This window comes from Rattus norvegicus, chromosome Y (genome assembly GCF_036323735.1).
Source record: "Rattus norvegicus strain BN/NHsdMcwi chromosome Y, GRCr8, whole genome shotgun sequence".
NCBI classification, from domain to species: domain Eukaryota; kingdom Metazoa; phylum Chordata; class Mammalia; order Rodentia; family Muridae; genus Rattus; species Rattus norvegicus.
This window is the reverse complement of record NC_086040.1, coordinates 34042128-34061454: the sequence shown is the minus strand read 5'-3', so window position 1 is coordinate 34061454 and position 19327 is coordinate 34042128. Positions and strand designations below refer to the sequence as shown.

The following is a 19327-nucleotide window of genomic DNA, read 5'->3' as shown; positions in this document are numbered from 1 at the left end:
TGAAATACAATACTCAGTCAATTATATGACGGTAGGGAAAATACTGGCCATTGGGAAACTGAGAAAACCTAGAAAATTAAACTGTATGTCACAGGAATGTACCTGGAAATAAAAATATTATCTAGAAGAATCTCCTACACTCCATGTTCCTAAATCTTTTTCACCCATGCCAAGCCCCACAGCATGTAACCACTAGTGAATCAGAGAGAAGTCTCTAGGTTTAGAGAGAAGGAGCATATAAAGGAGTCACAGGAGACATACCTGGAAAGTGCAAACTTGAATCTTTTCAATGTAAGGAAAGAGTTCAGCACATAGGCCATGACAGTTTTCAGTGACATCATCATTAGGCCCACCCTGAAAACTCTCATGTTACTTGGAGAACACTAGCTTCTTCTGTGATGTCACAAGTGTTGTGACTGCAACTGCCTCTGAGACATTCTTTCAGTACCTTTAGGATTTACTAATTGGCCTCTACTTCAGAGCAAATTTGGGAATGATAACAAAGAGAATGAAGAGAACAGGAATAGTTAGAAGAAGCTGGACTTCTGGCTTGGTATAAAAAAGAAGGAAGAAAGATGTGGTGCTTTGGAAAGCTCAGTGAGTCTTTTGTAGGTGTTAAGTGGTTTTGCTGAAGACATAGCCTTGATCTGAGTCTTCCACATAAGGGAATGAGGAGCTGGGAGACTCTCTAAATCATCTGTACTTCTCCGTTCTCATATGGACTTCTCTGTTCTTATGGTTCCTTGAAGTCAGAGAGTTTATATCATTAATTTCTTTAAACCAAAAGCCAAGTGTTGTGAAGTTCATAGTTATTTTCCTGAGATATCATGACCTTTAGTCTTTTTGTCAAGAAGGAAAGGTCCTAAGGAAGAAGGGAAAAATAAGTATTGTATCCCTAGCTCTGAGTAAACTCCTCCATGCTTTGGATACCTATAGTGCAGTTTGTGTCTGACACTGATATCTGGAATAGAGAAGTACTTGTAGTTGAGACATCATCATCTCAGTCTTTCCACTAGTATTACTCTGAATAACACTTCAGATTTCTGCGTCAGCTTGAAATTTACTAGGCAGCTTTCTTTCTTTTATATCACTCTTTTTTATTTTTTAGCAAAATTTATTGATTTTTATCAGGATGTTTCTATTTTTACTTTTAAAATATTATTTCCTTTCCCAGTTTCCTACCCACAATGCATTCACTTGAACTGGGAGACAAAGTAGGGAATACAAGGGCTTCTCTTTCCAATGTTGCCTAAAAAGACAATCTTCTGCCACATATGCATTTGGAGCCATAGGTTATTCCATGTACTTTCCTTCTATATCGGTCTTTTATGAGAAAGCTCTGGTTCACTGGCATTGTTGTTCTTCTTGGGTTGAAAGCACCTTCAGCTCTTCTAATACTGTCTCAAACTTTACCAACAAGAGGTCTGTTTTCAGTTCATTGGTTTGCTACTTGCATTCACTTCTGTATTTCACATGCTGTATCTGTTTCTTTCAGGAAGTATCTAAATCCAGGTCCTTGCAGAATGCACTTCTTTCATCAATCTTACCTAGTTTCTTGGCTGATGGATACAAATATAGTTTTGGTGGCTCATACACCTATATTGTCAAGGGGAATGTTCACATGGATTCTGCCCAACTATGTCAAGAATGTAAAATTAAGAAATGGCAATTCAAATAGAGTCCCTCCTGTTTTTATGAACCTATTGAAGTAGACATTTATCTGGTCCTCAAGACATATTTCCTCCTGCACTTCATCCAGTATCTTAGGATTGGCCTGAACAAAGAATCATGGCAAAACATCCTAAACCATAAATTCTGGCCATGGGAACACTTGAAGCTAGATAGTGTAGTACTGACATCAAATGGGACTTGATAACCGAATTCAATAGTCCATGTTGTCCTTTGCTTTCCTGATGTCTAGTAATTTTTTGTTAAAATAAGGATTTGGCAGTTTATCATTTTAAGCAGGTATACAGTATTTACACTGTTATACTCACTCTATAGCTGGGCCCATGTTGTGACCAAAATCATTGCAGAAATTGGAATTGGAAAACAGAATTATTGAGTACACATTGAGGAATATTTACAAAATCCCCTATCAAGGAATTTACAATAAGAAATTGAAATACAATATTCATTCAACTACAGGTCTGTAGAGAAAATACTGGCCTTTGGGAAACAGAGAAATCTCAGAAAATTGAACTGTATGTCACAGTAATGAACCTGGGAATAAAACTATTATCTAGAATTATCTCCTGCACACCATGTTCCTAAATCTTTTCTACCCATGCCAATTCCCTGTCAAACTTTCTCCATTCAGAAAATGTAACCACCAGTGAAGCAGAGAGAAGTCTCTACTTTTAGAGTGATGGGTTAGAGTATAGGTTTCCACTGTGTCACAGGAGACATACCTGGAAACTGAAAACTTGTATATGGTCAATATAATTAAAGGTGTTCAGCAGGTAGGCCACGACAGTTCTCAGTGACATCATCATTAGGACCACCCTGAAAACTCTCTTGTAACCTGGTGAGTCATAGCTTCTTCTGTGATATCACAACTATTGTAGTGACAGCAACTGCCTCTCAGATATTCCTGCAGTACCTCTAGGGTTTACTAATATCCTCTAATTCATAGCAAATTGGGGTGTGATAACAAACAGATTGAAGAGATTATAAATGGGGAGAAGGAAGCTGGCTTTCTGTCTTGGTATAAAAAATAATGAAGAAATATGTGGTCCTTTGGAAAGCTCATTGAGTCCTTGGTATGTGGTGAGTGGTATCGCTGAAGAGATAGCCTTGATCTGAGTCTTCTATATAAGGGAATCAGGAGCTGGGGGAATCTCAGAAGCATCTGTACTTCCCTGTTCTTATAGTTCCTGAGGGATTATATCCTTCATCTCTTTATTCCAAAAGCCAAGTGTTGTGAAAGGCACAGTTGTTTTCCTGAGAGCTCATGACCTTTACTCTTTTTGTCAAGAAGAAAAGGTTCTAAGGAAGAAGGATAAAACAAGTATTGTGTCCCTAACTCAAGGTAATCTCCACCGTGCTTTGGAAACCTAGAGTGCATTTTGTGTCTGACACTGATATTTGGGAGAGAGACATGCTTCTCGTTGAGACTTCATCATCTCAGTCTTTCCACTACTATTACTATGACTACGACTTCAGCTTTCCGAGTCAATAATTGTGATGACTTTGCAGCTTTATTTTCCTCTATATCTGCATTTTTTATATTTTAGCAAAATTAATTCCTTTTTAACTAGATGTTTCTCTATATATATGTGTATATATATATATATATATATATATATATATATATATATATATATATATTGAAAATACATTTTCCTTTCCCAATTTCCTGACCATAAGTTCCTGAACCCATTCCATTTCCTTTCTTCTCTATCCATCCTTTTTGCCTCATGACATTCCTTCCAACTGGGAGATAAAATATGGAAGAAACGTGTCTCTTTTTCCAATGTTGCCCAAAAAGGCCATCCTCAGCAACATATGCATTTGGAGCCATAGATCAGTCCATGTCCTTTTTTTGTATGTTGGTCTAGTAAGCAAAAGCTTTGATTCACTGTCATAGTTGTTCTTATGGGGTTGAAAGCACACTAAGCTCTTCTAATCCTTTTTCAAAATTTAACAACAAGAGGTACATTTTCAGGTCACTAGTTTGCTACCAGCATTCACTTTTGTATTTGACATGATATATCTGTGTCTCCCCCTAAATATTTATTTCCAGTTCCTGGCAGAATGCATTTTGTACCTTCATCAATTTTATCTAGCTTTGTTGGCTGATGTATACATATATATATATATATGGTGAATCCTACACCTAAGTGGTTAAGTGGAAAGTTAACATGGATTCTGCCCAACTATGTCAAGAATGTAGAATTCACAAATGACAATTTCAAATAGACTCTCTTCTGTTATTATGAACCTATTGAAGTAGACATTTAACTGGTCCTGAAGACATATTTCTCCCTGCCCCTCGTCCATTATCTTACGTTTGGCCTTAAGAAAAAAACATGGTAAATCATCCTACCCTCAAGTCTGGTCATGCAAACACTGGAAACTGGATAGAGTATACAGGAATGACCTGTGAATAAAAATATTGTCTAGAAGAACTTCCTACACTCTGGACTTTCCTGTTCTTATGGTTCCTGGAAGACAGTGTGTTAATATCATTCATTCCTTTATTCCAAAAGTCAAGTGATGTGAAGGGCATATTTGTTTTCCTGAAAAATCATGACCTTTACCCTTTGTCAAGAAGAAAAGATCCTAAGGAAGAATGGAAAAAGAAGCATTGTGTGCTTAGGTCCGAGTAAACTGCATGCTTTGGATACCTATAGTGCAGTATGTGCTGACACTGATATTTGGAAGAAAGAAGTGCTTCTAGTTGAGACTTCATCATCTCAGACTTTCTACTAGTATTACTCTGACTACCACTTCAGATTTCTGAGTCAATATGTGTGATTACTTGTCACTTTCTTTTCTTTTATATCATTTTTTTTATTTTTTAGCAAAATATATTGATTTTTTAAAATTGGATCTCTATATTTACATTTAAAATATTATTTCTTTTCCCAGCTTCCTGCCCATAAGATCCCTAACCGTTCCATTTCTTTCTTCTCTAAACAGCCATTCTGCTGCTTGACCTTCCCTTAAACTGGGAGACAGACTAGGGCTGACTAAGGGCATCATCTCCATTTTTGTCCAAAAAGCTCATCCTCTCCCACATATGCATTTGGAGCCATAGGACAGTCCATGTAAATTCTTTGTTTATTGGTCTGGTATGTGAAGACTCTTGTTCATTATCATTGTTGTTCTTATGGGGTTGAAAGCACCTTCAGCTCTTCTAATCCTTTTTCAATATTTACCTACAAGAGTTCCGTTTTCAGTTCAATGGTTTGCTATTAGCATTCACTTCTTTATTTGACATGCTGTATTTGTGTCTCTCAGTAAATATCTATATCCAGTTCCTGGAAGAATGCACTTCTTACCTTTATCAATCTTATCTAGTTTTGGTTGCTGATGTTTAAATATAATTTGGTGGCTTCTACACTTATGTTGTTAAGTGGAAAGTTAACATGGATTCTCCCCAACAATGTCAAGAATGTAGAAGTCACAAATGACAATGCAAATAGACTCCCTCCTCTTTTTATGAACTTATTGAAATATACATTTAACTGGTCCTCAAGCCATTTTTCTCCCCTGCCCATCATCTGGTAGATTACGTTTGCTCTTAAGAAAGAATCATGGTAAAACATCCTAAACACTCAAGTCTGGCCATGTGAACACTGGAAGATAGATCGGGTAGTACTGACATCAAATGGGAATAGAGAAGCAAATTCAATAGTCCATGTTGTCCTTTGCTTTCCTGATGTCTGGTAATTTTTTAATAAAATAAGGATTTGGGAATTCATCATTCATCATTTGAAATAGGTCACAGAATTTACACTGTTATACTCACTCTATACCTGGGCCACCTTTGTGACCTAAATCATTTCAGAAAATTTAATTGGAAAACAGATTTTTTGATTACACATTGAGGAACATTTACAAAGTCCCCTATCAAGGAATTTACAGTAAGAAATTGAAATACAATATTCATTCAATTAAAGGTCTGTAGAGAAAATACTGGCCTTTGGGAAAGAGTGAAAACCCAGAAAATTGAACTGTATGTCTCAGGAATCAACCTGTGAATAAAAATATTATCTAGAAGAATCTCCTACACTCCATGTTCCTAAATCTTTTTTACACATGCCAAACCCCTGTCTAACTTTCTGCATTCAGAGCATGTAACCACTAGTGAAGCAGAGAGAAGACTCTACTTTAGAGTGATGTAGTAAGTACAGGTTTCCACTGTGTTACAGGAGACATACCTGGTAAGGGCACACTCGAATCTGGTCAATGAAGGAAAACTGTTCAGCAGGTAGACCATGGCAGTTCTCAGTGACATTATCATTAGGATCTCCCTGAAAACTCTCTTATAACCTGGTGAACCATAGCTCCTTCTGTTGTCATGAAAGCAAATGCCTCTCAGATTTTCCTTCACTCCCTGTAGAGTTTACTAATTGGCCTCTAATTCTGTAGAATTTGGGAGTGAGAACAAAGAGGTTGAAGAGATATGAAATGGGGAGAAGGAAGCTGGCCTTCTGTCTTGGTATAAAAACAAGGAAGAAATATGTGGTCCTTGGGAAAGCTTAGTGTGTCCTTGTTAGGTGTTTAGTGGTATCTCTGAAGATATAGGCTTTATCTGTGCCTTCCACATAAGGGAATCAGTAGCTGGGAGCCTCTCAAAAGCATCAGGACTTCCCTGTTCTTATGCTTCCTGGAAGTCTGAGAATTTATATCATTCATTTCTTTATTCCAAAATTCAAGTGTTGTGAAGGGCACAGTTGTATCCTTGACAGGTCATGGACTTTATACTTTTTGTCAGAAAGAGAATGTTACTAAGAAAGATGGAATGGACAAGTATTGTGTCCTCATCTCAGAGTAAACTCTTCTATGTTTTGGATTCCTATATTGCAGTTTCTGTATGACACTTCTATCTGGGAGATCACAGTGCTCTAGTTCAGACCTCATCATCTCAGTCTTTCCTCTAGTATTACTCTGACTATCATTTTAGATATCCAAGTCAATAGGTATGATTATTTGGCAGTTTTCTTTTATATCGTTCATTGTTTAGCAAATTTTATTTCTTTTCTAAACTGGATGTTTCTATATTTAAATTTAAAATGTTATTTCCTTTCTCAGTTACCTGCCCATAACATCCCTAACTAGCCCCCCTCCCCTTCTTCTATAACCCTCTTTACTACCCCTTGACATTACCTTGAACTTGGAGTCAAACCTAGGGAGGACCAAGGACTTCTCCTTCCATTGGTGCTCACCAAGTCCATCCTCATCCACATATGCAGTTGTATACATAGCTCTGTCCATGTACATTCTTTGAATATTGGTCTAGTTTCAGAAAGCTGTGGTTCATTGGCATTGTTGTTCTTATGGTGTTAAAGCCCCTTCAGCTCTTGTATCTTTCCTCAAAATCTACCAACAAGAAGTCCATTTTCAGTTCACTGGTTTGTCACTAGCATTCACTTCTGTATTTGGCATTATCTAGCTGTGTGTCTCAGGAAATATCTATATATGATTCTTCGCAGAATGCACTTCCTATCTTCATCAATTTTGTCTAGTTTTGGTGGCTGATGTATACATAATTACTTTTGCTGGCTCCTATAGCTTTCAGTTTAGCTGGAATTTTAACATGGATTCTGCGCATCTAGGTCGAGACTCTAGAATCCACAAATGGCAACGCCAAATAGACTCCATACTGTTCTTTTGAATCTACTGAAATTGAGGCTTCACTGGTCCTCAAGTCATTCCTCTCCCTACCCAGCCTCCTATATCTTATGTTTGGCCTTAATAACAAATCATGGAAAAATATCCAAAACCCTCAAGTATGGCAATGAAACACAGGAAGGTAGATATTGCAGATCTAATATCAAATGAGACTAGAGAACCAAATCCTATAGTCCATGTGGTACTTTCCTTTATTGATGTCTGGTAATATTTGGATACTATAATTATATGGGAGTGTGTCATTTGAAGTACGTACACAGTATTACACTGGTATACTTACTCTATAGTTGGGCCCACTTTGTTGCCAAAATCATTGCAGAAAATGGATTGGAAAACAGAATTTTTGAGTACACTTTCAGGAATATTATAAAGTCCCCTATCATTGAATGTACAATAAGAAAACATAATATAATATTCATTCAACTAAAGGAGTATAAGAAAAATCCTAGTATTTGGAAAACAGAGATATCTGAGAAAATTGAACTGTAGGCCATAGGAATGGACCTGGGAAAAATTATTATCCAGAAGAATCTCCTCCACTCCAGATTCCTAAATCTTGTCCACCTATGCCAAGCCCCTTACTATGACTCTCCATTCAGAGCATGTAACCAATAATAAAGCCAGGAGAATTCCATATATATATATATATATATATATATATATATATATATATATATATATATATATGCACTGTATCTATATACACTATATCTATATATAGTATATCTATATATCTGGTTCCTGGCAGCATGCACTTCTTAGCTTCAACAATCTTTCTGGTTTTGGTGGCAGATATGTTTATCTATCTGTATCTGTATCTGTATCTGTATCTGTATCTGTATCTGTATCTGTATCTGTACCTGTATCTGTATCTGTATCTGTATCTATCCATCTATATCTATCTGTATCTATATCTATCTATCTATCTATATCTATATCTATCTATCTATGTCTATGTCTATGTCTATGTCTATGTCTATATCTATCTATCTATCTATCTATCTCTATCTCTATCTCTATCTCTCTCTCTCTCTCTCTCTCTCTATATATATATATATATATATATATATATATATATATATATATGGCTCCTTCAGCAATGATGTTAGATATGGATTTGAACAAATAGGTCAAGAATGTAGAATTCACAAATGCCAAATAGACTTCCTCCTGTTCTTATGAATCTATTGAGGTTGAGGTTTCCCTAGACCTAAAGCCATTCCTCTCCTTGCCCTTCCTCCGGAATTTTGTTTTCCTTGAAGAAAGAATCCAAACATCCAAACCTGCAAGTCTAGCACTGGGAAAACAAAAAGTTAGATATTCCAGAACTGAAACTTAATCAGACTTGAGAACCGCATTCTGTACTCCATGTTGTCCTTTGCTATACTGATATCTGGTAATTTTTGGATAAAATAAGGATTTTTGAGTTTATCATTTGAAGTAGGTACACAATATATACACTGTTATATTCACTCTATATGTGGGTCCCCTTTGCTTCCGAAATCATTGCAAAAAATTTAATTCATTAACAGAATTTTTGAGTATACACTCAGGAATATACATAAAGTCCCCTATCAAGGAATGTACAATAAGAAAGTGAAATACAGTGTTGGGGATTTAGGTCAGTGTTAGAGCGCTTGCCTAGCAAGCTCAAGGCCCTGCTTTCAGTCCCCAGCTCCAATAAGAAGAAAAAGAGTAAATGTAATAGAATATTCACTTAATTAAATTTCTGTATGGAAAATACTGGCCATTGGGACACAGAGAAAACCTAAGAAATTGAACTTTATGTCACAGGAATGGACCTGGAAATATATTTATTATGCAGACGAATCTCCTCCACTCCATGTTCCTAGATCTTTTCTACCAATTGCAAGCCCCTGACTAACTTTCTCCATTCATTGCAGGCAACCACTAATGAAGCACAAAGAACTCTCTAATTTTAGAGTGATGTAGTAAGGAAAGGTTTCCACAGCGTTACAGGAGACTATCCTTGAAAGAGCACCGCCAAATCTGGTCAATGTAAAGATAGCTTTTTAGCAGGTAAGTCATTGCAGTTCTCAGTGACATTATCATTTGTCCCTCCCTGAAAAAATATCTTGTATCCTGGAAAGCCATGGTTTCTTCTGTGATGTCACAAGTGCTGTTGTGTATGCATCTGCATCTCTGATATTCCTTCAGTACCTCTAGGGTTTACTAATTGGCCTATAGTTCAGAGTAAACAGCCTTTGGGAAGGTGACCAAACAGGACGAAGAGGTCAGAGATGGGGATAAGGAAGCTGGCCTTCTGTCTTGGTATATAAAAAAGGAAGAAATACTTGGGCCATGGGAAATATACATGAGTCCTGGGTAGGGGCTGTGTGGGTTAGCTGAAGAGACAGCCTGGATCTTAGTCTTCCACATATGCAAATCTGGAGCTGGGATTCTCTCAGAATTATCTGGTCTTCCCTGCTTGTTATGGTTCTGGGAATCTGAAAGTTTATATCACTAATTTCTTTATCCCAAAAGCCAAATGTTGGGAAGGGCTCTGTTTTCCTGAGAGCTCATTAATTTTATTCTTTTTGCCCAGTAGAAAAACATCCTAAGGAAGAAGGGAAAGGTCATTATTGTATCTTCAGCTCAGTGTAAACTCCTCCATGCTGTGGATTCCTACAGTGTACATGTTGTGTCTGACACTGATATATGGGAGAGAAAATGCTTCTAGTTGAGAATTCATCATCTCTGTCTTTCAACTAGTATTACTCTGTCTACCATTCATTGACAGTGACTCTTTATATTTCTTAGTTATTAGCGGTGATTAGCAGGCAGTTTTCTTTTCTATAATTTCATTTATTGTGAACATGTTTTTTGCTTCTTTAATTGGATACTTCTATATTATCTTTTCCAGTTTCCTGTCCATAAGATCTCTAAGCAGTCCCCATCCAATTCCTATAAAACCAACCTTACCGCCCCTTGACATTCCCATAAACTGGGAGCTAAACCTAGTGAGGAAACCAAAGGGCTTCTCCTTCCATTGGTGCTCAAAAAGGCCATCCTCTGCTACATATTCAGTTGGAGCCTTAGGTCTGTCCATATACATTGTTTGAATATTGGTTTAGTACCTGAAATCTCTTGTTACTTGGCATTGTTGTTCTTGTGGTGTTTAATACCCCTTCAGCTCTTGTAATCATTTCTCAAAGTCTACCAGCAAGAGGTCCGTTCTCAGTTCACTGGCTTGCCACTAGCTTTCATTTCTGTATTGGACCTGCTCTAGCTGTGTCTCTCAGGAAAGTTCTATATCCTGTTCCTGGAGGCATGCACTTCTTAGCGTCAACAGTCTTATCTAGTTTGGTGGCATATATATATATATATATATATATATATATATATATATATATATATATATATATATATATATATATATATATATATATATATTGGCTCATACAGCCTTGAGATTAGGTGGAATTTTAACATGGATTCTTTGGAACTACCTCAATTATTTAGAATCTACAAATGAAAATACCAAATAGACTTCCTCCTGTTCTTATGAAACTAGTGATGTTGAGGTTTCCCTGGACCTCAAGTCATTGCTCTCCCTGCACAACCTCCTGAATTTTATATTTTATCTGAAGAAAGAACCATCGTAAAACATCCAAAAACCTGAAGCCTGACACTGGGAACACAGGAAGGTATATATTAGAGAACTGACATCTAAAGGTATTACAGAACCTCATTCTCTTGTCCATGTTGTACTTTGCTTTACTGATGTCTCATAATTTTTGGATAAAATAAAGATTTGTTTACCATCTGAAGTAGGTACGGAGTATTTTCACTGATATATTCACTCTATAGCTGGGCCTCTTTGTTGCCGAAAACACTGCTCTGCCACAAACATTCACTTCTGTATTTGGCATGCTATAGCTGTGTATGTCAGGAAAGACCTATATTGGTTCCTAGCAGCCTGCCCTTATTAGGTTCATCAATATTATCTAATTTTGGTGGCTGATATATCCATCTGTCCTTCAATCTATCTATCTATCTATCTATCTATCTATCTATCTATCTATCTATCTACTTATCTATGTATCTATCTATCTCTGTATATGTATCTGTATCTATATCTATATCTACATCTATCTATAACTATATATTTCTATATCTATATCATCTATATCTATCTATATCTATTTATATCTGTATCTATATTTATATATTTTTGTATCTATCCTATCTTTATCTCTCTCTCTCTCTCTCTATATATATATATATATATATAGAGAGAGAGAATATATATATATATATATATATATATATTTTTTTTTTTTTTGGCGCCTACTGCTATGAGGGTAGGTGGAATTTTAACATGGATTCTTTGCAAGTAGGGCAAAAATGAGGAGTCCACAAATGATAATGCCAAATAGACTCCCCATTGTTCTTATTAACCTTTTGAAGTTGAGGTTTCACAGGACATCAAGCTATTCCTCTCACTGCCCATCCTCCTGAACCTTATGTTTGTCCTGAAGAAAGAATCATGATAAACATGCAAATCCCTCAATTCTGTGCCTGGAAACACAGGAAGGTAGATATTAGAGAATTGTTATCTAATGGGACTACAGAACCACATTCTATAGTCCATGTTTTACTTTGGTTTACAGATCTCTGGTAATTTTTGGATTAAAAAAAAAAGGATTTGGTAGTTTATAATTTGCAGTAATTACAGAGTATTTACACTGTTATATTCACTCTTTGCCTTGGCCTTCATTCTTGTCAAAATCATTACAAGAATATTGAATTCGAAAACAGAATTTTTGAGTACACATTCAGGAATATATATATTCCCTATGTGCCCTATCAAGGAATTTATAGTAAGAAAATGAAATACAATATCCACTCAATAATAGGGCTGTAGGGAAAATCCTTTCTTTTGGGAAATAGAGAAAACCTAGGAAATTGAACTGAATGTAACAAGAATGGACTTTGGATTAGAATTATTATCCAGAAGAATCTCCTCCCTTCCATGATCCTAGATCTTTTCTACCCATGACAAGCCTCTGAATAAGTTTCTCCATTCAAAGCATGTAACCACTAATGATGCTAAAAGAAGTCTCTATTTTAGAGAGATGAATACATAAAGGTTTCCACTGTTTCACAGGAGACACTCCTTGAAGGGGCACCCTCAAATCTGGCCATTAAAGAAAGAAGTTCAGCAGGTAGGCAATGGCAGTTCATAGTGACATCACCATTTGGCCCTCCCTGAAAAATCTCTTGTACCCTGGAGTGCACTAGATTCTTCTGTAATGTCACAAGTGTTGTCATCACAGCCTGGCCTAAGGGTTATTCCTTCTGTAACTCTAGGTTTATTAATTAGCCTCTCATTCAATGTAAACAGTCATTTGGGAGGGAGAAAAAAAGGATGAAGAGATCCGAGAAGGGGAGAAGGCAGCTGGCCTTCTGTTTACGTAAATCAAAAAATGAAGAAATATGCCATCCGTGGGAACATTCAGAGAGTCCTGGGTAGGGGCTGAGTGGATTTGCTGAAGAGAAGCCTTGATCTTATCCTTCACGTATCAGAAACAGGAGCTGGGAGCCTCTGAGAAGAATCTGGACTTCCCTGTTGTTATGATACCAGGAAGTCAGAGCGTTTATATCATTTATTTATTATTCCAAAAGCCAGGTGTTGGGAAGTGTACAGTTGTTTTCCTGAGAGCTCACGCCTTTACTTTTTTTGCCCAGAAGAAAATAGTCCTAAGGAAGGAGCTAAAGACAAATATTGTGTCCTCTGCTCAGAGGAAATTCCCCCATGCTTTGCATTCCTATAGAGCAGATTGAGTCTGACACTGATATCGTGCTTCTAGTTGAGACTTCATGATCTCAGTCTTTCCACTAGTATTACTCTGACTCCCATTCCCTGAAGGTGACCCTTTAGATTTCTGAGACAATTGGTGACATTAACTTGCAGTTTTCCTTTCTTTTATTTCTTTCATTTTTCTTTATTTTTTACTAAATTTTATTGCTTTTTTTAACTGAATGTTTCTACATTTACATTTCAAATGTTTTTTTTTTCTTTCCCAGTTTCCTGTCTGTAAGACTCCTAACCTGTCCCCCTACCCTTCTTGTATAACCTCCCTTACTGCACCTTGACATTCCCTTGAACGGGGAGTCAAACCTAGTTTGGAAAACGGCTTCTCCTTATTTTGGTGCCGAACAAGGCCATTCTCTGCTACATATGCAGTTGGAGTCATTGGTCTATCCATGTACAGTCTTCGAATATTTGTTTAGTACCAGAAAGCTCTGGTTTGTTGGCACAGTTGTTCTTATTTAGTTGTAAGCACCTTCATCTTTTGTTATCCTTTCACAAAATCCACCAACATGAGGTAAGTTTACAGTTCACTGGTTTGCCACTAGGATTCACTTCTGTATTTGACATGATCTAGCTGTGTCTCTCAGGAAAATTCTATATCTTGTTGCTGGCAGTGTGCAATTCTTAGCTTCTTCAATCTTATCTATTTTTGGTGTCTGATTATACACACACACACACACACACACACACACACACACACACACACTTCACACTTTTTGTGGCTCCAACAGGTATGATGTTAGGTGGAATTTTAACATGGATCCTGGGAAACAAGGTCAAGAATGTAGAATACACAAATGACAATGCCAAATAGACTCTCTCCTGTTCTTATGAAACTATTGAAGTTGAATTTTCACTAGACCTCATGCCATTCCTCTTACCGCCCATCCTCCTGAATCTTATGTTTGGCCTGAAGAAAGATCATGGTAAAACATCCAATACCGTCAAGTCTGGCTGTGAGAACACAGGAAGGTAGATATTAGAAACTGATATCAAATGGGACTACAGTACTGCATTCTATAGTCTATGTTGTCCTCTGCTTTACTGATGTTGGTAATTTTAGGGAAAAATAAGGATTTGGGAGTTTATCATTTGAAGAGAGTACACATTATTTACACTGTTATATTCACTCTAAAGGTGGCCCCCTTTATTGCCAAAATCATTGCAAAATAATGAATTGAAAATCAGAATTTTTAAGTTCACATTCAGGAATATATATAAAGTCCTATACCAAGGAATTACAATAAGTAAATATAGTCCAATTTTCATTCAATTAAAGGTCTGCACAGAAAATACTGACCTTTGGGAAACAGAAAACCTAGCAAATTGAACTGTATGTCACAGGAATGTACCTTGGAAAGAATTATTATCCAGAACAATCTCCTCCTCTCCATGTTCCTAGATCTTTTCTACCTATGCCAAGCCCCTGACTAACTTTCTCCATTCAGAGCATGTAACCACTAATGAAGAAAAGAGAAGTCTCTACCTTTAGAGAGTTGTAGTATGTAAAGATTTCCACAGGGTCACGGAAGACACACCTGTAAAGGGCACCCTCGAATCTGGTCAATGTAAGGAAAGCTGTTTCCCAGGTAGGCAATTACAGTTCTCAGTGACATTATCATTAGGCCCTGCCTGAAAAATCTCTTGTATCCTGGAGAGCCCTAGCTTCTTCTGTGATGTCAAAAGTCTTGTTGTGTCTGCAACTGCCTCAACGATATTCTTTCAGTACCTCTAGGGCTTACTAATTTGCGTCCAATTCAGAGTAAACAGCCATTTGAGAAAGAGAACAAAGAGGATGAAGAGATCAGATATGGGGAGAAGCAAGCTGGCCTTCTGTCTTGGTATAAAAAGAGGAAAAAATATGTCGACAATGGGAAAGCTCAGTGATTCCTGGGTAGGAGTTGAGTGGGTTTACTGAAGAAATACCCTTCATTGAGCCTTCCTCATATGGGAATCAGGAGCTTGTTATGGTTCCTGGAAGTCAGAGTGTTTATATCAATATTTTCTTTATTCCAAAAGCCTGGTTTGGGGAAGGGCACAGTTGTTTTCCTGAGAGCTAATGGCTTTATTCCTTTTGGCTCATGTTTGTAAAGATTTTAGTCCTTGATAAATTGAACCCTTCAGGTCTGTAGGAAGTCACATCCCTTTTGAAACAGTGTTAGAGTCAGTTGTTCACTGTTACTATTAGTAACACAACTCGCTGGGGACAGGACACATGACATCTTTACCTTTGGCCAACACTTGGTTTCCAAAAAACATCCTTCATATTTTATCATTTACACATGCAAGAAATCTTTTTACTGTGTCTTCATATTCTTTGAATTTTATCACTCTTCACTCCTGCCATTATTACTATCTTTGTTTCCAGATTTGTTTCTTATTTACCGTATGGCAGTGTGCATCTACCGTAAGCTTTTTCTAACCACAAGTCTGTGCAAGGTGGTTTTTCTTCTGTTCCCCTTTCTTCATCCTCTCCCCCTCCATAGTAAACAGTATGTTTAAGGATGTTGCACCTTAGTTGTTGGTTACTTCCAATCTTTTCTTAATCCCCATGATCATTCAGTTGAATTCATTTGTCTTTGAACACATCTGTTGCTTAGGGAGCTCTTTCCCAGAGTGTCTCTTTGCCTTTTCTTTCCTTCATTTAGATTTCTGTTTAATGCTGTGTTTTTAGTGAGGCACTCTGAGATCACACTACACTAAAATGTTCTCTCTATTTTTTCTATCCCTTTAGCCCATATTAGTTTTTTTCAGATGCTTGTGATATGACAGTGCACCACATACTCCTGCCTCTACTTCCCACTAATATGTAAGAAATAGTTGGACTTCGTCACAAACACCTTTATGCCTGGACTGTTTTCTCTAAGCGCTAAAATACTGCATGCAGCATAAGAGGAGTTTAGTAACATTTGGTGAGGTCTGAATGGATTGAAGAGAAAACCAGTTGAAATTAAATGATCTACAGAACTTTATTATTTCTTGGATGCTTTTTATTAAGAATTGTCATTTTATATCATAAAGTTATAAGCCTAGTTGCAAGGGCTTTTACATGAACTTACCTATTGACTGTATATTTTCTTTGTATTATTAGAGTTCTGTAGCTAGTAGGACAGGTCAACCATTACAACCAAAACTTCAAGGTTCTCCTTCCTACTAGTTGATAAAAAGTATTATGCACCCAACTCATACAATTTAATATTGCTGAGAGTTATGATAATTTTGTAACCTGTTTCTGTGAATATAGGGTAATTATAGTTTACATGTCTAGGATACATGAAACGTCTACAGTACACATGACCAACCAAATTACCAAGCTGCCATGGAAAGAGCATTACTCTGCCTGACTGTCAGCTCCAGCTCCACCATTGGTGGGTTGTTGTTTTGGTCATATGGACAAAACTTCATTTCTACAGCAGTTTCCTCATCTATTCAATGAACTTAGTACCTTAAATTTACAGGAGTACTATAAATTTATTTTTATTTGTTCATCTATAAGTAACTTAAAACCTGACGTGTTTGTATTTTCCATAAATGTATATGTGACCCCCTGCACAGGTAGAATATCAGAGGACCATGGCAGGCATTGTTTCATCTTTTATTGAGGCAGGGTTTCTTTTGTTTACCTCGGCTCTGCCAGACAAGCTGGCCTATCAGCGTCTAAGATTCTCCTATCTCACCCTGCCATCCAGTTGCTGGAGCACAGGGATTATAGATTCATGTTATAAAATATTGCTTTTTATGTGGATTCCTTGCACTCAAACTCAGATACTCACCCTTGCACCTCAAGCTCTCTGCTCACTGTGCTATCCCCCCAGTAAACCTACAAGTCACCTTTATGTGTCTAGTAACTGCCCTTGACCCCCATGTGTCTTCAGCCAAAAAAGTGTTTGGGGGTGCCGAGGAAGGGGAGGGTTCTGTAGCTCAGTAGCAGAATGGTTGCCTGTCTCAAATGGACTCCTGAGTTCAGTCCCCAGTACTGAAAAACCAGGAGAAGTTAAACATTAAGAGTTGAAATAAGTCAGGGAAGAAGTAAGTCAGGGAAAGATTTCTTTCTTTTCATGTGAATTAAAGGAAAAGAGGGTTTTTTTTTAACATAGTTGACAAGCTGAGTTTTTAGTAAACATAGACAGTATTACCGAGTTTTCTATTAATGCATGCAATTTATATATCTAATATTGTTCATTACACTCTAACATCAGAACCACATTTTGTTTGATTTTTGTGTGCATTGCTGAGGGGGAGGGTAAACAGATAAGTCCAGCTGTCTGTCTTTATTTATCTCCCTCAGGTACTGAGAATATAGCAGTGTTGAGAGTCAGACGGAAACACAGCAGCTGTAATGCATATACAAGCATGATTCTTTACTTTGAGCATTCACATAAAAAAAAAATCTCCTTATCTGAAATCATTTATTTGACTTCTAAGTTGTGTTAGGATTTTAGTCAACCACTTGCCAATACATTTACCACTTACACTTAAAGAATTCTGCAGTTATATCTCAACGTTAATATGTGTTGGTCGCTGCATCATAACGGCTCGAGCGCCAGCAACTTGTCCTCATATAAATGCTCAGGATGCCATTATAGGTGCTAGTGGTCCAAGTACTGATTGCTTAGAATCAGGTCGGATGCCTTGAGAAAGAACATCCTGATCAATTCAGAAGTCGTGACCTTCTTCTGGCTCTTTACCCATGCTTAGGTGACACCAAGTTCATTTAGTTAGGAAGTTTGCATTAATAACAAAGATCTAATGTAGAGAGATCTAGCATGTACTCAAAAAGATAATGATAAATTGGGTGTGGCAGGCCACCACTCCCCTGTAATCCCAGCACTGAGGAGGGTGAAGCCATAGGATGGTCAGTCATCCTGGGGTACATAAATGAAATCCTGTCCCCAGAACAAAAACTACTGGAGAGCAGCAATAAAAAACAATAATGAGCCATAAGCTTTCCCTGATTATGAGGAGGCCATAGACCACGTGCTCTGGGTGTATGTTTATAGTAACTTGCAACTTAACAAAGCTGTCTCAGTACTCGTAATATTTCTACGTTTTCCTATGTTTAAAGTCATTGAACAAAGCAGATGTTTTTTCTTCCTTTTACTCATAGATTCTTTTCCTATAGTTTTATTACACTTGAAAAAAGTACAAAATTATTTTAGTTGGTTCTAGGATATTCAGAAATCTCAAAAACCATTGCCCAGTAGCCCACCTCACCTTTTCCTGGTTTCTCAGCCACTAAAGAGTTTGACCAAGTAGTGTCTGCATAGAAGAGAGTGACTGTGAACCCACGGGTTACGGTTTTAGGGATACGCTGATGGGTAGTTGTACTGTGTGACTAAATGGTACAAACAGTTAATTTATTTGAATTGTGATATTGTTTTCCTTCTTCTTTGAAATCTTCACAGAACCAGAATTTTACCACAGATATACTTTCGGAGTGCGAGCCACTGTTCAGTGCTTTCCTGCTTGGCTTGCTTCATCCAGTGCCTGTGCTGGTACTGTGACACAAGAAGAGCCTCTTGTCATCCATTAAATGCTGCCTGGCAAATCCTCTACGATTTTCTTCACCATGACATTTCCAGCCCTTTACAGCTCTCACAAAGGTAGGCTGAGGTCTCCCATCTGAGCCCTTACTACTGCAATCTGTTGCCCTGGACTCTGCCATCCCTGCTGCTGGTTCTGCTGAGGCTCCAGAACCTGGTCAACTCATTTTAGCCTTGAATACAGTTTTAATCTCCTTACAATTAGCAGTTTTTATCAGTAAGACTTGCAGTCAGTTGGTAAGACTTGAGATCCTATTTCAATCCTGTCTGTTGCTCAGTGGCTTTAACTTATGAGTGCCTTGGGTTTTAATTTAGTGGTTTAGAGTGTTTTTTTGTTTTTGAAGTTTTTTTTTTGTTGTTGTTTTTTCCTTGGGGGTGCTGGGGAGGTTGAAATTTCCTTGTTCATTAATGAGGTTAAGAAATGGTTAGGTGCACAAGAATCCCTCTCTCAACCAAGTATATTTTTAATCATTTTTTTTGACGAACTTGTAAGGATTGTCTACAGCCCATTTAACTGCAAATTGAGTTCTCTCATCGCTCCACTTTCTCATCTCCATGGCATTCTGCTATGACTTGCTACTGC

General features: G+C 37.3%; 1 long non-coding RNA gene across 2 annotated transcripts; it reads left to right on the top strand.

The window, feature by feature from the left end:
- The first annotated feature begins 458 nt into the window (after positions 1–458).
- LOC134484432 (uncharacterized) lies at positions 459–19111 on the top strand. Of its 2 annotated transcripts, none has more exons than XR_010061891.1 (4): positions 459–597; positions 9267–9402; positions 12494–12551; positions 18607–19111. It is a non-coding gene; the product is annotated as an uncharacterized LOC134484432 (long non-coding RNA). The 2 variants fall into 2 exon arrangements; XR_010061892.1 differs by lacking the exon at positions 459–597 and adding an exon at positions 2521–2762.
- The last annotated feature ends 216 nt before the right edge of the window (positions 19112–19327 follow it).